We start from the raw sequence: 20,741 nt of genomic DNA, 5'->3' as shown, positions 1-20,741 counted from the left end.
GTCTTATTCGTCATCAAACTATAATTGGGTTTTCATTTCAGTCATCAAATAAAAAAATTGATTGAAAGAACATTAGAAAAATTATTAATCAAGTCATCCGTCATTAAATTGATAATAACAACTACGACGAGTCTCATTTTTAATTAGTAAAATAAATAAAAAATACATGGAGGAAATGATGTTGATTTAAACATCTTTACCCAATATTTAAACTTGGAAGCTAGATTAGAACAAACTTCATTCCAAGTTCACCAGACTTTAAAAAATAGACCAAATTTTTTAACAGAAAATGCCATTTTTAAAGTAGGACCAAAAACTTGTAACATTACAACATCACAGCTTTCAACAATTCAACTTTGGAATTAATCTAACCAACCCCCAAAATTTCAAAACATATGAGGACAAAGAACCACCCTATACGATAATGCTTAGCTTTACATAGTTTAGTGGAGGAACATATCTTGGTTACATTTGCAAGACGTTTAGTTGTGATGAATATATATGTTACGCAAGGATTGTGAATGATGATGTCATGGCATAAGGAATTTTGGCAAAAGGCCCTTTTTGTAAGGCAAGCTGATGGATATCCTTTACGATATCAAATACCACCTCTGGTTGTGCTAGTTTCAGAACATTCTCCCACATCCTCTTCAGCTCTTCTGATCTTGTGCTGAACCATCTGGCCACGATTCTAGCCGTTACCTTCGGACTCCGGGTGAAAAACCCGGCTCCGTTGTCGACGACATATGGTACATTTCCTTCTCCTGCAACCAACAAGACAATATGTCATTGAAGCCAACTCAAAAAGAAAGCAGTCATATAGTGAAAAGTTGTGTCATTGAACCTGTTCTGGAATGTAGTCGTTGAGAACAATAGGAAGTCCCCTGATCAAATCCTCTGCAATGGTGCCTGGACCGGCCCATAATTCAAGAAGATAAGATCAATCTATGCATATATGTGGACTTTACATTGAAATTTCACGAACTTACTTTTGTAATTATGCAATCACAAGCTCCCGTCCATTTCTCCATCCGAGTCTCAAAACCTCTTTACCTATAGCGTCAAAGAAGACAACTTTATGTTACTCGGAGACGAGGGTACGTATCCGGCACGAGTAAGTCGAATCACAAGACAGAATTACCTTCACCGGGATCTTCCATTCCTCTGATTCCATTGTAGAGGCAAGGGCTTTGTTTCGGCCACATATGATGATTAATTGTCCAATCGGTTTCTTTTGAACTCTATCATACAATGATTTGCCAAGAGCCTTTGCTGTTTCCTTAACAGGTCCCATTCCTTCACCCCCTCCCATTAGCAGCACCGCAGGCAAATCTGGATCCATCTCGAGCTCCTTTCTCAAGTCATCCTACAAAAACCAGAAAACCCCATCAAATCAAAACAATCAGATTCATGACATATCAAGTATTTTATTCCTGCAAGGATCACTCACCTCGGAAAGAACTGCCCGTGCAAAAGAGGGTCGAATCGGGAGACCTAAAACATGAACCTGTGACTCTTCAAGGCCATCACATAGTGCTCTCTTGGCTACCTCCTTTGAGGGGCAGTAACATCTATCAACCCCAGGATGAAACCTGAACCAGTGATTCCAATTTGTTTAAACATTGGTAATGTTTTGCCATTAAAGAACTCAAAAAGGTCTTTGTTTGTCAAAATTACCATGTGGGGTGGCAGGAGTTTAGGTCCGTGATTACAGTGACAAAAACTACTATCTTTTGAAGGCCTTGTCATTTAAGAACCCAGAGAGGAATGTGTTGCATTAATGGATGAACGCTAATGATAATGTCTGGCTTGGACTCCATTAGACCAGCCTGTACCTCCCTTCAATTTCATAAAATAAGAGTCACTCAGCAATTTTGACCTAACATGGATTCTTTCAATCAAGTTAATAGATGGAAGTGTTTACTTGACATAATAAGCAGCAATGGCAGCAAGATAGGAGCTATGTACCCATCTATGAGAGGTACTGTGAAAGGTAACTTTCCAGAACTGTACATGTTTCACCATGAATTTGTAGTACCTCTCCATGTCATTCAATGGCCACCCTGTGTATTCTTTCCGTACATCTTTCACAAAAATCTGAAATAAAATGAAAAACATTTCATCATTAAAGAAATTGAAACAAAAAAAAAACAATTTGCAGACAAGGAAATTACTCGGTATTCATCGCCGTATTCGATGCGAAAAGCGTCCCTGATGGCCGCCGCCGGTGTCACTCATGAGAATCAGCACGTTCTTGGTTCTTTCAGCACCCATTTGTATCAACGGCGGGGTCCCGAACCCGTCGTATTTCTCGAATTCATTGTCTGTCTCGTAAGAACACCGCCTCAGGTGGCTTCTGCTGCCGCTCGAAGATTTCCCGTAAACAGTCTGCCATACTTCCTCTGTTATCGAAGCAACCTTGTTGGACGATGAAGATACATTCGTCATGGTCGCCATGGTTGCAACTCGAAAGATAACAAGAAAGTAAAAGGACCCCTTTTGTCAATGGCGTTAAACTGAAAAAACTAGGCTTTTCCCGCCACCGGAAAACGGGGCGGTCAATGGCAGTTTTTTTTAATAAGGAAAATCCGGTGGCAGCTGAAGGTTTTTATGGCGGTGGTTTATAAGTTGGGAAAACGTGGAAGTATTAATAAGGGGAGAATTCTAAGAAAAGGTAATTAATTTAAGGTGGAAAGTACTCAAAGTGTATTAATCACTAATCTGGTGTTAAGAGAATTATTATTGGTAAAAAAATTGAGGTATTTTCCATGTTTGATCATTTGGTCTGTGGGGGTTTAAGATCTTCTATACGTAATGGCTTGAGTTTATTCTCAATTTAGCAAGTTTGTCAAGTTTTACATACATTTCTTAACTTTAAATGTTGGAGTGAACGTATGAACATACTTTTAATGAAAGAATCTAAATTTATTTCTTAAAACTAATATTATTAAAATAAATAAGTAAAATTATAAATTATAAAATAAACGTTAAATTAAATTGAGAGAATAAAAAAACGACCACTGCGCTATGCGGTCATTGGATGAGAACTTAGCCTTTAATTCAATTAGTTATGAATATGCACTCATATTCTTTAATGGGTAAATTTTGTGTTCAGTACCTAAACTATTAATTTTGATCTGTTTCAGTACTTACACTTTCAATTTTTTCAACACTATAGCTAATGTTTAGTTTTTATTTTGTTTTAATACATCTCCGTTTAAAAACACAGGTGATTTGCACGTGACACCTTTTTATGGGTAATATGTATCATTCATCACTCAACTATCTTCTCACTCCTATTTTGGTCACAAAAGTTTAAATTTTTTTTAATTTTATTAACTAACTTTAAAATTACTCCTAATTTAACCACTCTAAACTTTCAAATTTATTTTTTATTTTTAATTATATATTAATAAAATAATAATATAAATGTCATGTCACAAAAATTATAAATAAAATAAATTATTTTTTGATTAATCTAGGATGAGTACAAGACATTATCTGTTTAAAGATAATTATCAACCATTTAACATTGAACGCTCACACCCATGGCATTCCTGATGTTCGATCCCAGAACCTCAAGAAAAACAAAAATTATTTTACCAGTGTGGTTGCTCGATTCCTGCTAATAATAAAATAAATTAGAGTGATTAAAATACGAGCAATTTGAAAGTTGAGTAATTAAATTGAAATTTTTAAACTTTAGTACCAAAATAGAAGTGAAAAGATAATTGAGTGATGAATGATGTAATTACACATGAAAAATGCAGTGTCGTTCAGTCTTTAACGGCGAGGTACTAAAATGAAACAAAAACAAAACAATAGACATGGTTTTTATAAAAATAAATGTTTAGGTATTAAAACGGAAAAAAATGATAATTTAAGCACTAAACACATAATTTACCCTTCTTTAATTAATCACGTTTATTCGATCGATTTGATTAATTCGGGGTCTAAGATACCGGCAGAAAAGTTGCAAAGATTCTGCCCAAAAAAAATTAAAATATACCTAAAGAAAATGGCCTCTAAAGAAAACCTATACCACTGCTCCTCGCTTACCAAGTAAATAGGGCAAAGGATGAGCATTTTCAAGCTCTAATAGCAGCCAACCGGCTGTAACATTAGCAACACAATGGCGCATGGTTTAAAGATCCTAATCTGTAAACTTAAGCTTAGATTATGCCTTAAATTAGTACCATAATATTTCTACAATCGCTTCTTTTCACTAGAAGTATCAACTTAGTGATGGTGAAGTGAAGCTGAACATAACGGACACCGTGGGTTGTGCCTGTCCTCGAAGCTTGTTCTTCCTACTAAACAATCTGCATGGTATACATGGCCACAAACAAGAACGGCCACGACAGAAAATTCTCTGGAACCTGGCATATTTCCCAAGAAATAAGGTTTCCGTCTTAAATTCTTTTGACATACACCGCAAACCGCCTTCACCTTGTCCAGTGATACTGCATCCACCACCAATGTACTAGACAAAATTCTTTCTGGCCTGCCAAAGCCAAATGCTTTTTCCCTGCCATCTGCAAAAGTTCGTAAACTGAAGTCAATGGCTGAGGCTGAAAAACAAGAAGAAAGAGCAAGACTCAGTTTGAAGCTTAAATAATCCAATTCTTTAATTTTATGCATAAACATGAGTTCCTAAAATCTGCTGAGAGTTCCCTGATGTATTGATCTAGATGAGATAAAAACGATTTTCCCGATGTTAATATGCATGTTAACATGGTAGAGGTGAAACAAAGATGCATACAACCTGCACAGTGTCCAAACTCGGGTTTGTATTGAGCAAACTTGAAAGATAAACTCTCATCATGTAAAGGACTAATAGAGCCACGTGAAGTTGATGGATTTGAAAGGCTGCTTGAATTTCTGTGCGAGTAGTGATGACCATAGTAATGGCGTGATCTTTTTAAAAATATTGAACCCCCAAGATCGCAACGGTGATGAGCAACAGAAGGGTTGTTATTAAGTAGCTTCACAGAACTCTCTCCAACATAAATGCCAGCATCCAAATTCATCAAATGCTATGAAAGAAAGCGAGAAAAAAGGGGAGTAATCAATGAAGAAATGCAGACTACTCAGTCGACAAATAGATGAAGGAACAAAAGCATAAAAAAGATATCTCAGAACTATAAATTAAAAACAACGAAAACAACCCAAAGAAGAATGGTTTTTCATAAACGAAAGAGGAAAAGTGCAAAACCTCCTTGTGTAATAATGCTGTCCCCGACGAGCACGGATTCTTCTCTGCAATATGCAATAAATGGTACAATGATTCTTCGCACTCTGATTATTTACATTTAAATAAGGGAGAATACTTGGCTGTTTTAGATATTAAGCTGAAGATAGGCCAAATCTAGCCAATGTTGCTGTGACTTCTCAATTTTCTTGAAGTACCTATATGCCCGATACATTCTCAGACATGGCTACGATCCTTTTAGGTACCTTTCAAATATATGAAAAACTTAGAAAAGATTGAACACACTCGTGTCGGATGCATGCCCTTACCCAACACTCGCACCTAAGTTTGAGTAGCATAGCATATAACCACATCAAGGTAACATATTTCGGTTCAACCAAACATAAGGATAAATGCAGAAGAGAATGTAGCAGCTTGCAGAAGGGTGATGTCAATAAATGGCACACTTCAAAGACGGGTAAGGAGACGGAAAAAGAAAAATTATTGCAGATTCCTTTCTAACATAAACAGGCGATCAACTAAACATCCAAGGCCTAAAGGTTGAAGAAACTCAAATCAAGGCTCGGTTGGCAATGATTCGAATTTGGCGAACCTTTAAGGATGATGTTCAAGCACAATAATTTGCTACATTCAACAGTCTTAAGTTCCGTAATGATAAGCAGGCCGATATGATCTAAGTGCGATATGCTACGGTCATGAAACAAAATGGCAACGAAGCAAAAATAAGCTGAAAACCCAGAATTTTACAAAATAATCCATATAACAGTAGCTTCAGTTTGCCATTCAAGAAATCAGAACCGGAAAGAAGGGAATTTTAAGTACTCCACTTGTGAGAAAAGTGACCCAGATTAAATAAAGAGAATTTTTTTTAAATGTAACAAACCTGAAAACCCCATTTCCATTTATTGAACAGAGAACAAGTTAACGAAATTAAAATGAAAAGGGGTGACTTTGCTTCTTTTCTCAAAAATCATAGCACCCAATCCTTACAAAATCGGCCAATAATTTTCAATTATGCATTCTTTCACATAAAAAAAATATGTTCTGTTGAAGCAGTTATAAATACGGAAAGAGAAACATACCCGAAGAAGGAAGGTCAAGATTATCGAGTGGTGAACTTCTCTTCTTCTTTCCCATTGTAATGAATTGAAACGGAAAAAAAGTGAAATACAGTAAATTATCCAAAATTAAGAGGCAAAAGAGTTTCTCTTCTGGAGAGTAACGTTCAATGACTAAGATAGCAAATAACCCCAAAATTTTAATTTCTACACCTATCTCCAGAAAATAGTAGCAATTTATGTAATTTCTTTTTGGGTATACTGAGTAATTAAAATATCAGTTTTTATTTGTTTTATTATTTAAATTTTTAATTTTTTTTAATTATATATAACGTTTAATTTTTATTTCATTTTAATATTCTACATTTAAAACTTAAAGCGTTTAATAGCTAAACATATATATTATCCATTTGATTTCGATCCGACCTGAAAAATATATATTCTCCACCTGATCTTGATCTGATCCCATTTTTAGAGTATAAATTTAATATGGTCGATTCGATATAAAATATGGGCTTAATAAAAGATAAATAATAGAGAGAATGAATATAATATCAGATCAAAATTTGTTTGTTTTTGATTAAATTGTCATCCCTATATCAGATGTTACACGATGATGTAATTAAAATTTTAATGATGATAATAATTGAATTATATAATCAAAGGATCTTATAAAAATGGAATGATGAATTGATAAAGTAAAAGATGGATATAAAATATATAAGGCATTGAATCCTCACCATAACTCTTTAATGGTAATTCTCAATGAACACTTAAATGACATTTTACTTATTAAAAAAATTAATTTATTCACATAATTTTATTATTTTAATACTTTTAGATTTTTAAAATGAATTGATGTTATTTCACTCCTATTATTTTAATGGAAATAATATGTTAAAATGAACATAATGATATGAGTTAAGTTAGTCATGTAATTATAGATACAACAAATATATGATTATATTATTAAAAGGGAAATGAATCTATTAACCTCAATAGTTGGCTAAATAAATTCATTTTACTCTATTTTATTTTCCCTCGTTTTTTTTCTTTGGTTCCAAGGTTTTGTATTGACTAATATAGATCGACTTGAGTCACATACCTGGTTTTGGTAGGTAAATCTCCCAACATAGATTTGACTAATGTACACAAAATACTCGAACTTGAGATCCTGCTTAAATGTATCAAGTTGTTTATCGTTTGAACCAAACTCTGTTGGTTTTTTTAAAAAATAATATTATCAATCAAATTCAATTTTGCATGCATTTTCTATTATTGGTGATAAGTAATGTCCAAATCGTGGCAACAGTTGTGTTGTCGCTTGCTCTTCATAGCTGGCACGACAATCTCTTTAATTTGCAAACCAATATATAAACTTGGAGAATGTCCAAATTTAGGTGGAACTTAAACGAACCAACGGCCTTGGAAAATTAAATATCATCAACCTCACCAATTTGCAATTTTATAAATCTTATTTGTAGTTGTAACATAAATAAAATAATATTTTGAGGGTATCGAGTAATACTAAATATCAAGTTATAAAAATTATATACTTTTATATACCATGAAAATATAATTAATACATCCAACTATAAAATAATATTTTAATGGGAAAAGGGGATCTTATTTTTGATGCGCATATTTTATGTAACGTTTTTCACTTTTATTCATATACAATAATAATAATAATTGGGTAAAATACATAATGGTCCATCGACTATATGATATTGTTTTATTAAGTCCCTCGACTATTAAATGTTACAAAATAATACTCCGACTATAGAGTGTTGCTTTGTCGAGTCCATCGACTATTAAAAGTTACAAAAATGATCACTGGACTATTCATTATATTCCAAAATTGCTTTTAATGTTAAAAAATTGATGGTATTGTTGAACGTAAATATTTTGACTATAATATGATAAAATCTAATCACAGAATCTCAAACGACTATTATATCTCAATCATCGTGTTAACGTCCATCTTATACAATCATAAATTTTTCAACGAAAAATGACGAGTTTGGAAAATAATTAATAGTTGGTTGAACATTTTATAAATTTTAATAATCAAAGGACTTAATAAATCAACATTCTATAATTGAATGATCATATTATAACTTTTAATTTTTGAAGAACTTAACAAAGTAATACCCTATAGTTGAAGACCATTTAATGTACTTTAACCCAATAAAAAAAAGACAATAGTCATTTTCTCAGTTTAATGTCTCCCACCATATTTCGACATTATTATATTAAAAACCCCTCATAATTTTTTTAAGGACAACTCTTTAGCAGATTAGTTAAAAAAATAATCATCAAATTGTCATATAAAATGAATTTACGTTTTGTAAAAAGCGAAGTAAGATATCTTGTTTTACGAAAAATGAATTTAATGTATTTATTATTGCTTTGTCTAATATTAATACATTTATTATTGTATTTATCAAATATTAAATGATTTTATTTAAAATAATTGACGCGTCTTATAAATAAGATTAAACAATTTTACAGGACACGATGTAGCCTTACATAATGTTAAAGGATTGTTCTTTCAAAAAATATTATTATCAGGGGTTTTTAATATAATAATGTCCCATATATTCTTCCCGCTTTCCCAACTCAAACATATCTGGTTATTTACAATTATAATAAAATATATTATGTATATATAAGAGCGCAAGGTTATTAATCTTGTGGTCGTGAGATTGAGTTTTATAGTGGATAATTCATAATAGCCGAAGGTCTTCTACGGAAATTGCTCTCAACCTAGTGTGTTGGGGGCAGCCTACTATACTATTTCTCATTATCTCATTATATATGAGAATAGGATCAACTAATTATATATATATATATATATATATATATATATATATATATTTAGAAAAAAAGACAGAAATCTTTATTTTCAAGCTTTATTTTTTAATTAACACTGCAACTTTTTTTTGGGTATATAAACTAGGGGTGTAAATGAGTCGAGTTGAGTTTAAGTATTGCTGAGCTCGACTCGATTAAAAAACTTTGAAATGAAGATCGACTCGACTCGAAAACTCGCGAGCTTAAAATTTTCAAGCTCGACTCGAACTCGAAATCCTAAACTGAAGCTCGTAAGCAGCTCGAAAAGGCTCGAAATAAAAAAAAATTATTAAATTTAACTCGATTGAAACCTCAAACTCGAACTCGAACATAAACCTTAAATACAAAAAATCTTACAGTATTTTTTTTATAAAAAAAATCAATACATAAATATTAATATTATTAATATTTTATTTTTTAAAAAATAAAATCTTAATATATTATATTTTCGAGCTGCTCACGAGCTTTTCGAGTTAAATATTATCAATTCATTCGATCCGAGTATTTATCAAGCTTTGATTGAATCAATATCGAGTAGCTCGCGATCTGTCTCGTCTCAATTACAGCATGTAAACCCTCATTTGCCTCTCATTTTCCTCACCGGCAAAATCTGGTCTTTCTCGTTACTCGTAGCTTGCATTTCGCTTGGTTAATATGGGAGCTTGGATTTTGCCGGATCTTGGAGTCCAGATCCTGATCCCGGTTTGCGCGGTGATTGGGATTGCCTTTTCTCTAGTTCAATGGGTGCTAGTTTCCAGGGTGAAGCTTTCTCAGAGTCGAGAGTCGGTCAACAACGGTTAGGGTGCTAAAAACGGCTATTCCGATTACCTCATTGAAGAAGAAGAAGGCCTCAATGACCATGGCGTTGTTCTTAAATGTGCTGAAATTCAAAACGCCATCTCCGAAGGTTGTTCCTCTTTTCACTCTTTTATTGAAGTCTTCTATGATCTATGTTCTTTTAAAATGGTATATTTAGCTTATTTTTTTTCTCTTAAGAAGTGGATTTGATGTTGGATTTCCATAAACCTTTTTTAGAGTCTGAGTTACTTAACCGAAATAATTTTTTTTATTAAAAAAATAGATTTATTGTTGTTCTTGTGATACATTTTGGTTTTTACGTTCTTAAAGTTTAGATCTTTCGTTTCTCATTGTTTGTTTCTTAAAATGTTTGGTTGGTGAAGTTTTTGGTTTGTCGGCATATATTTGTTGGGGGGAGGGGGGAAGTCTCGGAGCACTCCGTTTCTTCATGTTTTCTTATGTTAAAGTGTTACGATTTTTTTTAAATAAATTGTTGGTTATTTATATTTATATCGAAAGCCATGAAAATTTGCAGCACGTGCAAGCTCTCTTGATTATATGCATATGTGCATGTACATGTGTGTATGAATATGTATGTACGTATGTATATATGTGTAATTGTGTATCTGTGTCTGTATGCGTATGTATATGGATATGGATATGGATATGGATATGGAAAAATGAATTGATGCTTCCTGGATTGGATTGTTATTGTTTCTACATACCATTTTAGTTGAACCTGAACCGGAACATGAATTAGATATTCTAGTCTTACTTTATATGGGGCCTGAACTAAGTTTACAGTAGTCAAGCTCTTCCATTTGTTTACTCTGGAAGACTTTCCGAGTTGGCTAATTTTTGGATTTATGAGTTTGCAGGGGCAACCTCATTTCTTTTCACCGAGTACCAGTATGTTGGCATTTTCATGGTTGCCTTTGCAATCTTGATTTTCCTTTTCCTTGGCTCGGTTGAGGGTTTCAGTGCAAAGAGTCAGCCTTGCACGTATGACAAATCCAAGATTTGCAAGCCTGCTCTTGCCACTGCTGCATTCAGCACCATATCATTCTTGCTCGGTGCCGTCACTTCAGTTGTTTCTGGATTTCTTGGGATGAAAATCGCTACCTATGCAAATGCTAGAACCACCCTCGAGGCAAGAAAGGGAGTTGGAAAGGCGTTTATAACCGCGTTTAGGTCTGGTGCTGTCATGGGCTTTCTTCTTGCTGCAAATGGCCTTTTGGTGCTTTATATTACCATCAACTTGTTCAAGCTCTATTACGTTGATGACTGGAGTGGTCTTTTCGAGGCAATTACCAGTTATGGGCTCGGAGGTTCATCCATGGCTCTCTTTGGCAGAGTTGGTGGAGGAATCTACACCAAAGCTGCCGATGTGGGTGCTGATCTTGTGGGCAAGGTGGAACGGAATATTCCTGAGGATGACCCTAGAAACCCGGCTGTAAGTAATATCTGTGCAAATATTCTAGTATCCTGAAGTTGGAAAAGTGTGTTGTGTTTCCTTTCAGATTCTGACCGAATTGTTTCCATGTTTTTAGGTGATCGCTGATAACGTTGGGGATAATGTTGGCGATATAGCTGGAATGGGATCTGATCTTTTCGGGTCCTATGCCGAATCATCTTGTGCTGCACTTGTTGTTGCTTAAATCTCTTCTTTTGGCATCAATCATGAATTGACTCCAATGTTATATCCTCTCATCATCAGTTCTGTAGGTACTGTTGTTTGTTTGATCACAACATTATTTGCAACTGATTTCTTTGAGATCAAGGCTGTTAAGGAAATTGAGCCAGCATTGAAGAGGCAACTCATCATCTCCACTATTCTCATGACCATTGCAATTGGGGTTGTTAGTTGGATTGCTCTTCCTTCTTCCTTTACCATTTTCAATTTTGGAGACCAGAAAACTGTGAAGAACTGGTAAGGCCCCTTTTTCATTGAAAAGTTCCAAAAGTTTTGCTTGACTAGAATGTGTAACAATGAGTTTCTTTGCAGGCAACTATTCTTGTGCGTTGCTGTTGGTCTTTGGGCTGGCCTTATTATTGGTTTCGTAACCGAATACTATACTAGCAATGCATACAGGTTGAAGTCTTGATAGCATTATTTTTTTTCTCCTTGATTCGTCCTTTCCCTCATCATTGATTTTGAACACTTTCTTTGTTTTCTTCCGCAGCCCTGTACAAGATGTTGCTGATTCCTGCAGGACTGGAGCTGCAACTAATGTTATTTTTGGCCTTGCATTGGGTTACAAGTCTTGCATTATTCCCATTTTTGCAATCGCGGTCAGTATTTTCATTAGTTTTAGCTTTGCTGCTATGTATGGCATTGCTGTTGCTGCCCTCGGAATGCTAAGCACCATAGCTACTGGGTTGGCTATTGATGCTTATGGTCCCATCAGCGATAATGCTGGAGGCATTGCTGAGATGGCTGGCATGAGCCACAGAATTCGTGAGAGAACCGATGCTCTTGATGCTGCAGGCAACACCACTGCTGCTATAGGGAAGGTAAGCATTACACTTGTTTCTTCTTTTACATTGGTTTGGCATAACAAGTTCGAACGCAGGTTTTGGTTGGCACTGATGTTGCCTTGGTCTAGTGAAGCAGGTTAGCCATTGTTTTTTTTTCAAATTACTTTTATTTGAGCATGCTGCATTTCTTTTCAGGGTTTTGCCATTGGTTCAGCAGCCCTGGTTTCCCTTGCTCTCTTCGGTGCGTTCGTGAGTCGTGCCTCTATCTCAACAGTTGATGTATTGACCCCTAAAGTTTTTATTGGTTTGCTTGTTGGGGCAGTGCTTCCTCATTGGTTCTCTGCTATGACCATGAAGAGTGTGGGAAGTGCGGCTCTGAAGATGGTTGAGGAAGTGCGCAGACAGTTCAACTCAATCCCTGGTCTCATGGAGGGCACTGCTAAGCCTGACTATGCTACCTGTGTAAAGATCTCAACCGATGCCTCCATCAAAGAAATGATCCCCCCGGGTGCTCTTGTTATGCTCACACCCCTTGTTGTTGGGATCTTTTTCGGTGTCGAAACTCTCTCTGGTGTCCTTGCAGGGTCCCTTGTCTCTGGTGTCCAGGTAATGTTAAACTCATAAGACATCACCTGAGATGTTTCCTACCAACGGTTTGTCATAACTGCCGTTTCCATCTCGGTAATTTGTGCAGATTGCTATTTCTGCATCCAACACCGGAGGTGCTTGGGATAACGCCAAGAAGTATATCGAGGTATTTCCGATTTCTTTTATTCGATCTCCTATGATCCAATCTTACGAAAAGTAACATTTATATATCGATGCTCATGATTTTTATGATGAAATGTAGGCCGGTGCTTCATCACATGCAAAATCCCTCGGCCCCAAAGGTTCAGATCCACACAAGGCAGCCGTTATCGGTGAAACCATCGGGGACCCTCTGAAGGATACATCCGGGCCATCGCTGAACATCCTCATCAAGCTAATGGCGGTTGAATCACTCGTCTTCGCTCCCTTCTTCGCAACACACGGTGGACTGCTTTTTAAGATATTTTAAGAGGACACACCGGCTAATGGTCCACCCATTGCAAACTCTGCCGGTTCTTCTCTTCCAAGTTATCCTTTTGAAGTATATTTGGTTGGTACAACATTTTGCTCTTGAAATGAGTTTAAACGGCATTGTTACTATTCTTACTTTTTGTTCTATCAAATGTGTTAATTGTCCTTTCCCAACTTTGGTATGCATAATTTCGGAATAATAATAATCACGAGTTAATTGCATTAGTGTGTCCCTAAACTATGCCTCTCATTCCAAATTAGTCTTTAAGCTTTAAAACATTCTATTTTGATCCTCAAACTATTAATACCATCCAAATCCAATCGTTTCATTTTTTTTGTTAGATATTGTTGATGATACATGTCTCGATCAACTGATGACACATGCTTTATTATTTTTTCACAAAAATAATTTGATACAACTTTAATTCCACATTTTAAGTTGTTTCAACATGATTTGAGTTCATGAGCATCAAGTTTTCGTAGAATTTTTTTCCATCACCATAATATGAGTCTAATCAAGATAACACATGTTATTGTTTGATTGAAATAGTTATCGCCGACAATGTTTAATGAAAAAAATTAACAAAAAAATAGGGAAGGACTTGATTGGAATAATACTAATAGTTTGAGGACCAAAATAAAATATTTTAAAGATTAGGGACTAATTAAAAATATAGGTCATACTTTGAGGACCTTCTGTGCAATGAATCCAATAATCATAGATTAAACATAGCAAATTGGGTTGAATTAGGAGTAAAAAGTATTTTAAATTAGGGTAAAGTACACAAATGGTCTCCCAACTATAGGGTTCTATTTTATTAAGTCCCTCGACTATTAAAAGTTACAAAATTATCCTTCAACCGTAGAATATTATTTTTGTTAAATCCCTTATTAAAAGTTATTAAATAGTCACCTGCTATTTACTATGTTCCAAATCCATCTTTTTCCGTTAAAAAATTAGCGGTTGTTTAAGTTGGACGTTAACGTGATGGCTGATATATAATAGTCATTTAAGATTCTGTGATTAAATCTTATCGTATCACAGTCAGCAGGTTAATATTCAGGTCTATGTACCATAATTTTTTAACAGAAAAGAACGAGTTTAGAGCATAATAAATAGTCGGGTAATTATTTTGTAACTTTAAATAGTTGAGGGACTCAACAAAGCAACAATCTATAGTTGAAAGATCATTTTATAAATTTTAATAGTCAAAAGACTTAATAAAACAATATCATATAATTGGAGGACTGTGTACTTTTTACCCGTTAAATTAAATATAATTAAAAATGAAAATGTTTGGTAGTTTCTAAAATAGTAAAGCATATTTCTAAATTTATTGAATCAAACTCGACCTTAAAACTCGTATATATTTATAGCGTCTTCAAATTCCAAACTTGATCGGGAAAACTTTATCCAACCCGGAGTTGTCGACAGCTACACCAAGCATGCCGGAGTTGTCGACATTTTGACAATCAATTTAAAATTAAGAACGTGAAAAAATTGTTTTTAGTTATTGTCATAACATCTCTAGGGGATCCGTTAGACTTACAAAATTTAATTTAGGGGAGTCAATGAAATATTGTTTTGAAAAACACAATTTGATTTTAGAGTCGTCACCAACCTTTAAGTTATGTAAGTTGGAAACCTTAAACGACAAAAAATATTGTATGAGTTTTACCAAATATTCATTTTTAAGAGTTCGAGAGTTGATTATGTGTGGGGAATGCACCCCTACAATGCCCAAATTTTGGTACATAAACGATTATATGTTGTTTAAATATTGAGAATTACAAACTTCAAAAATATATTTAAATTATGATCTTTCTATTTATTCAAATTTATTTAAATAAGTGTCAATTTAAAAAACAACTTAAAATAAAGAATGTTGGATCAAAAAGATTAAATAGCCCAAAATATATTTTTATAGAATAAAAAATATTATAAATATTTTTATAAGAGAAAATGGGTAATTTTGTACGAACAATTATTGAAAATGCACTTCCTTTATAGTTAGGAGATTTTTTTTCATAGATTTCCCTCACAAAAGACGTTATTTCATATTTTTCAAAAGAATAAAATAAACTAAAATAGAAACGGAAAGAGGCGAAAATTAACCAAACTAAATAAACGTAAAACGCAGAAAACTATCAAATACAAAACAAATATTTATGCGAAAAATCCTCGAAAATACATCTTCCCTTGTAGTTGGGAGATGTCTTCGTAGATTTCTCTCACAATGAAATTTTTCTATTTACATGTTTTAGAAAACACAATGAAATATATATATATATATATAATAAGGTGGAAGCAATAATACCAATATGCACATAAATGAGGTACTAAATCACAAAGAACAAAACATTACCGATCAAATTACAAACAACAAGAATAAGCACATTCGAACTAAAATAGAATGAATAGAAACTTAAAGGATCGAAATAAAATTACAAACAAATCAAAGTCATAATCGCATATATTAAACAAATAAGGTACTAAAAAAGAAAATAATCCAAAAATAATATTAAGGATTAGAATGAAACCAACCAGAAATAAAAAGGACAAATAATAATTAACCCTAAATATATTCCTATGAAATAGTGACTAAACCAAAAGAATCGAAAAACATTGGTTAAATCTCGAATATTAGTAATATTGCATAATAGATGTGATATTGACTTAAATGTAAACGCTGGAAAAGTAGAGGTTCGAAATAAAATATTACAAAGTTACAATAATGATTAAAATAAAAATTTACAAACGAGGAGGGACCTAAATAACAATTATTTCAATTCCACAAAAACACGTAGTATAATATCCTCAATATCGGGTTAGTGACTAAATTAAAATATTTTAGAATTTATTGGTCAAAGTAGATAAATTGAAAAGTTTGGGGACTTATATGAAAAATGTAGTGTAAGATTTAATTATAAAGAGGGAAGAATTGAAGGAAAAATGGTCATTTGGTAGGAAAGATAATTTAATTGAGAGAGAATATATATATATGGTTCCACGTGTAGAGGGGAAGGAAAAATATCAAGTCTCCAGAGCTTTCTTTCTTCTTCCTTCTTCCTTCTTCCAGCCGTGAGTTCAAACTTGATAAGGTGAGTTTTCTGATTAGGTAATTTCTTGTTAAATTTAAGTTTGGGTTATGATCATTAGATGATAACTAAGTCTAAGGAAAGCTTAAGTTATCTTAAAATCAAAGGATGAAGTTATGAGAGATTAAAGATTAGGAGCTATTAAATGAAATTTTGGAATAGAGTTTATAATAAGAATTGGAGATTGAATTTGACTTGTCAATAAATGAATTAAGAGATATGAGGTGTTAGAATTGGATTTGGAACATGTTGAAAAATTGAGTTTAATTCTTGAATCACAGGGATGGATAGGATTTTGAGGTTTAAGATGTGATAAATGTATATTAAGTGGTTTAAGTAGGTGTATGTAAGTTAAAGATATGAAAGGGGTTGAAATATGGAACAATTAAGTTAGAATTAAGTAATTTTCGTGCGTAAATTGGAATTTTGAGCTAGTGAGCATCAGTACACATTCAACATGTACCGATGCATCAAGGGTAAATTTCCAGAAATTATTCAGTGTGTATCGATGCACAGGAAGTGTATCAATGCACCCCTTAAAATGAAAACATCGAATGTAATTTATGTATCGATGCATAGTTAGTGCATCGATACACATGTTAAGGAATATACAGATGCACTACAGAGTGTACTGATGCCTACCTTAAATAAAATATGTAATCAACCTTTATTTTAGTCTAAGGAGTGAACAATTAGAGTATATCAATTAGAATACTGATATGGATCCATGTATGTTTATGTAGATACTAGAAGTAATCTCGTTCCGGAACAATCGAAGAACTAGGATTGATTCAAAGGAAACAAGGCTAAGGTGAGTGCATACTAGAGATGTAGTTCAAAGGAATTACGACTTGTGATAAGTCTATTCCTATAATTAATAGTTATAGCATAGTCATTATGAACATGAATACATGATAGTTATTATATATATATGCATAAGTTATATATGTCATATATGTTTATAATAATTGTTAAATGTTTTATGATTCATATGAATAGATGAAGTACACATGGTATATGATACGAGATAGTTAATTATATGTACATGTACTATGTGATAAAAGAAATGATATATGTGAATACAGGATAAATATTATGAATACATGAACATATGAATAATAACAATAATGCCCATGTTATGTGATATAAGAGCTAGGGGTATAGTTGGCATGCCAAGAGTCGAGGGTTTCATAGGTCCTTCGGGACATTTACAGAGGTCCTTCGGGACAAATTTCACATGCCCCTAGTGAGACCCCATATGAGCTGTGGTGCCAGCATAGTGCACAACCTCAATGTACTCATATACCTTAAGTTCTCAGTAACGTACATGGGCCTATAAGAGATATCCAATGTGTTTACATGATTATATGTTACTACATTATTATTGTTTATGTTGTATCATATGCGTGTGACATGATTAATTTATTATATAATTATTACACGAGTAATTATTTGCATGTTCATATTCATAGGACATGCATTATTATATTCTATGCCTCACTAAGTCTATGACTTAGCGTGTAAGTGATTTACACGTAGGTACAGGAAAGCAAGATGATCAATCTTAGGATTGGCGGAGCAGCATATATTCACTCAAGGATCAGATCATAAGTAAATTACTAGTATGTGTTTTTGTTGAATCAAAAGATGTGGCATGTACAAAAGTGTAATTTACGCATGCTCTGATCGATTTTGTAATGTGTCGAACTCAATTATGTAAATATGGCTTTTGTGTTAATAAAAGTTTAAAATTTCGTATAGTTTTTTTATGAACGTACATTACCAGTTTTGAAAAGTTAATGTGGTACCTCGGACTCATATTCGGGTCGGTTACGGGTTGGGGGTGTTACACGCAGTCCCTCATCTTTAAAACTGTGTCGTTTTACCCAAGGTATATATAGCCAACACAAGGATAAAATTTTGTCCAACTCCTCTCATTTGCCCAGTTCCTTCAACCGAAAGAAGAGATAGAATTTAAAAACTATTTCAAAAATCTTATCGGGGAAGCTTAGGGGCCATCACCATCTGTGGCTTTTCACGGTGGCTGGAGTGACCCAAAATTCCCCAAAAGTTTCCCCTCCTTTCCCTTAACCCAAAAATCAAGTCCAAATCCCCTAAAGCACAACCCTTAGAACAACCCAAAATGAAACTAACCGACCCCCTCAAAATCAAAAACAGAACTTACCCTAAGGTAAGAGATTTACCTTCGATAACGAGGTATTATAGCACTGGTGAGGCGACGGTGGTGGTGGATGTACCAAAAGTAAGGGTTTTTTCTTTGTTTGTTTTTCGTTTTATTTTTATCTCTCGAATTTTCTCTTTTTGGTTGCTATCAGATTTCCTTTGTTTTTTTTTCTTCGAATCGTCCCCCTCTCTCTGATTGCCTTTTTTTATGGCTCCTTTTGTTACTAAAATCATGAGGTTTAGAATAGGGTTTGATTTTTCTGCCTCTGGTATGTTAAATCTCGAAAAAATTAGGATTTAACCCATTTTTAATAGTATTCGAATTTGATGAGATTTTTTGATTTTGGGGAGTTGCTTGATTCACAGTAGATGATATTTTTGCACTGTTTGGCAGGTTGACGACGACGGCGGCTCGAGATGCGACTGAGGAGGCTCTGGTGAAGCTTACGCGCATCTGGAAGTTGAACACGCACCGATGAGATGGTTCACCTTCCTTCGGTGATGGTTGGATGACATATTCTTTGATTTAGGGTTTTAAAACCATAATTTGAATGGGTCAGGCTCCAGTTTTGGTTGGGCTTCGGGTTGGTTTGGGTCCCCGAGTCTGCTGATTTGAGTTTTGTTTTGTAGGCTGCTGGTTGGCCTCAGTTAGGCCTCGAGTTAAGTTGGGCTCTCATTGTTTGTAATTGGCCTATAAAATAATGCAATTATAATAATAATTTTTTAATATTTTTTAGACCCGGACAAAAACGAGTGTCTACAGCTGCCCCTCTTTGCACATTCTTGTGTTAACAAGAATAAGACAGACGAAAAAGGCAACCAATTTTTGTTCGGTTTTCTTTTTTTGCTTGGAAATTTTGATATGTTTGTTGTTGGGGACGACACTGCTCATACGTGATGAAGAGTTCTGGTCGTCTAAGGGTGACACGGCTCCTATGTAATGAGGAGATCTGGTCATCTAAGGTTGACACGGCTCCTACATGATGAGGAGGTCTGGTCGATGGATGACACAATTCTTACGTGATGAGGACGACAAGCCATCTTTAAGAAGGATGATAACACGGTTCCTACGCGATGAGGATGGCTGGTTATCTAGGCTGGCACGACTCATATGTGATGAGGAGGGTTAGTCGGTAGATGACACGGTTCCTACGTGATGAGGACGACATACCATCTTTAGGGATTTGTTTCAAGGGAAACAGAATCAAAGATGATTGTTTCAAGAGAAACTGTCTCAAGAGAGACAACATTTGTTTCAATGGAAATGACCCAAAGATAATGTTTCAAGAGAAACTGTCTCAAGAGAGACAAAATTTGTTTTGAGAAAAAGACTCAAAGATTTGTGTTTCAAGGGAAACAATTTCAAATTTTGTATTTTGATGAAAAACTATATCAAGCGAGATGAATCTGCTTTGAAAGAAATAATCTCAAGTGAGATTATTCTTGTTTCAAGTAAAACAAACTTTGAAATTTGTATTACGAGGGAAAATCTCTCAAGGGAGACGAAATTTGTTTTAAGAGAAAACTGTCTCTAGCGAGACATCATTTTTTTAAATATTGTCTCTAGCAAGATGACACTTTGTTTCGAGAGAAACAACATCAAAGGAGATAGATAGTACGTTTATTCCTGCATATTGAGGTGATCTAGCTGCCTTTAGAAAATCTGATTATTCATTTCAGGATGTTAAATCTTTAGATGACATTGTTTCTTCAAGCTAGAGATATTTGGTCATTTCCGAACCTTTATTTCCTGAAAAATAATAATGCATTTATGGATGATTATCTTGGATGTTTGTGGGTATCATGATGAAGTTTATTTGATGTGTTTGATTTGATAAATTTTATCCTCATGAGAGGGGAAAATCAAAGTTTTTATTACATATGATGATGAATGTATGTTGCAAAGATGCAAATTTCATGTATCATGTATATGTGTGTTGATGTATGATTTTCAATCTATGAGGGGAATGGTTGCGTGAGCATTCTTCCTTTTATCC

General features: G+C 34.1%; 2 pseudogenes; one reads left to right on the top strand and one right to left on the bottom strand.

Moving 5' to 3' along the window:
- Nucleotides 1-512: 512 nt before the first annotated feature.
- Nucleotides 513-2,550, bottom strand: LOC120169278 (annotated as a pseudogene).
- Nucleotides 2,551-9,692: 7,142 nt separating this feature from the next.
- On the top strand, nt 9,693-13,460 carry LOC120169225 (annotated as a pseudogene).
- Nucleotides 13,461-20,741: the final 7,281 nt, after the last annotated feature.

This window comes from Hibiscus syriacus, unplaced genomic scaffold (genome assembly GCF_006381635.1).
Source record: "Hibiscus syriacus cultivar Baekdansim isolate YM2019G1 unplaced genomic scaffold, ASM638163v2 tig00111758_pilon, whole genome shotgun sequence".
Classification (NCBI taxonomy): Eukaryota; Viridiplantae; Streptophyta; class Magnoliopsida; order Malvales; family Malvaceae; genus Hibiscus; species Hibiscus syriacus.
The sequence above is the reverse complement of the archived record's forward strand: the minus strand, read 5'-3'. Positions and strand labels throughout refer to the sequence as shown.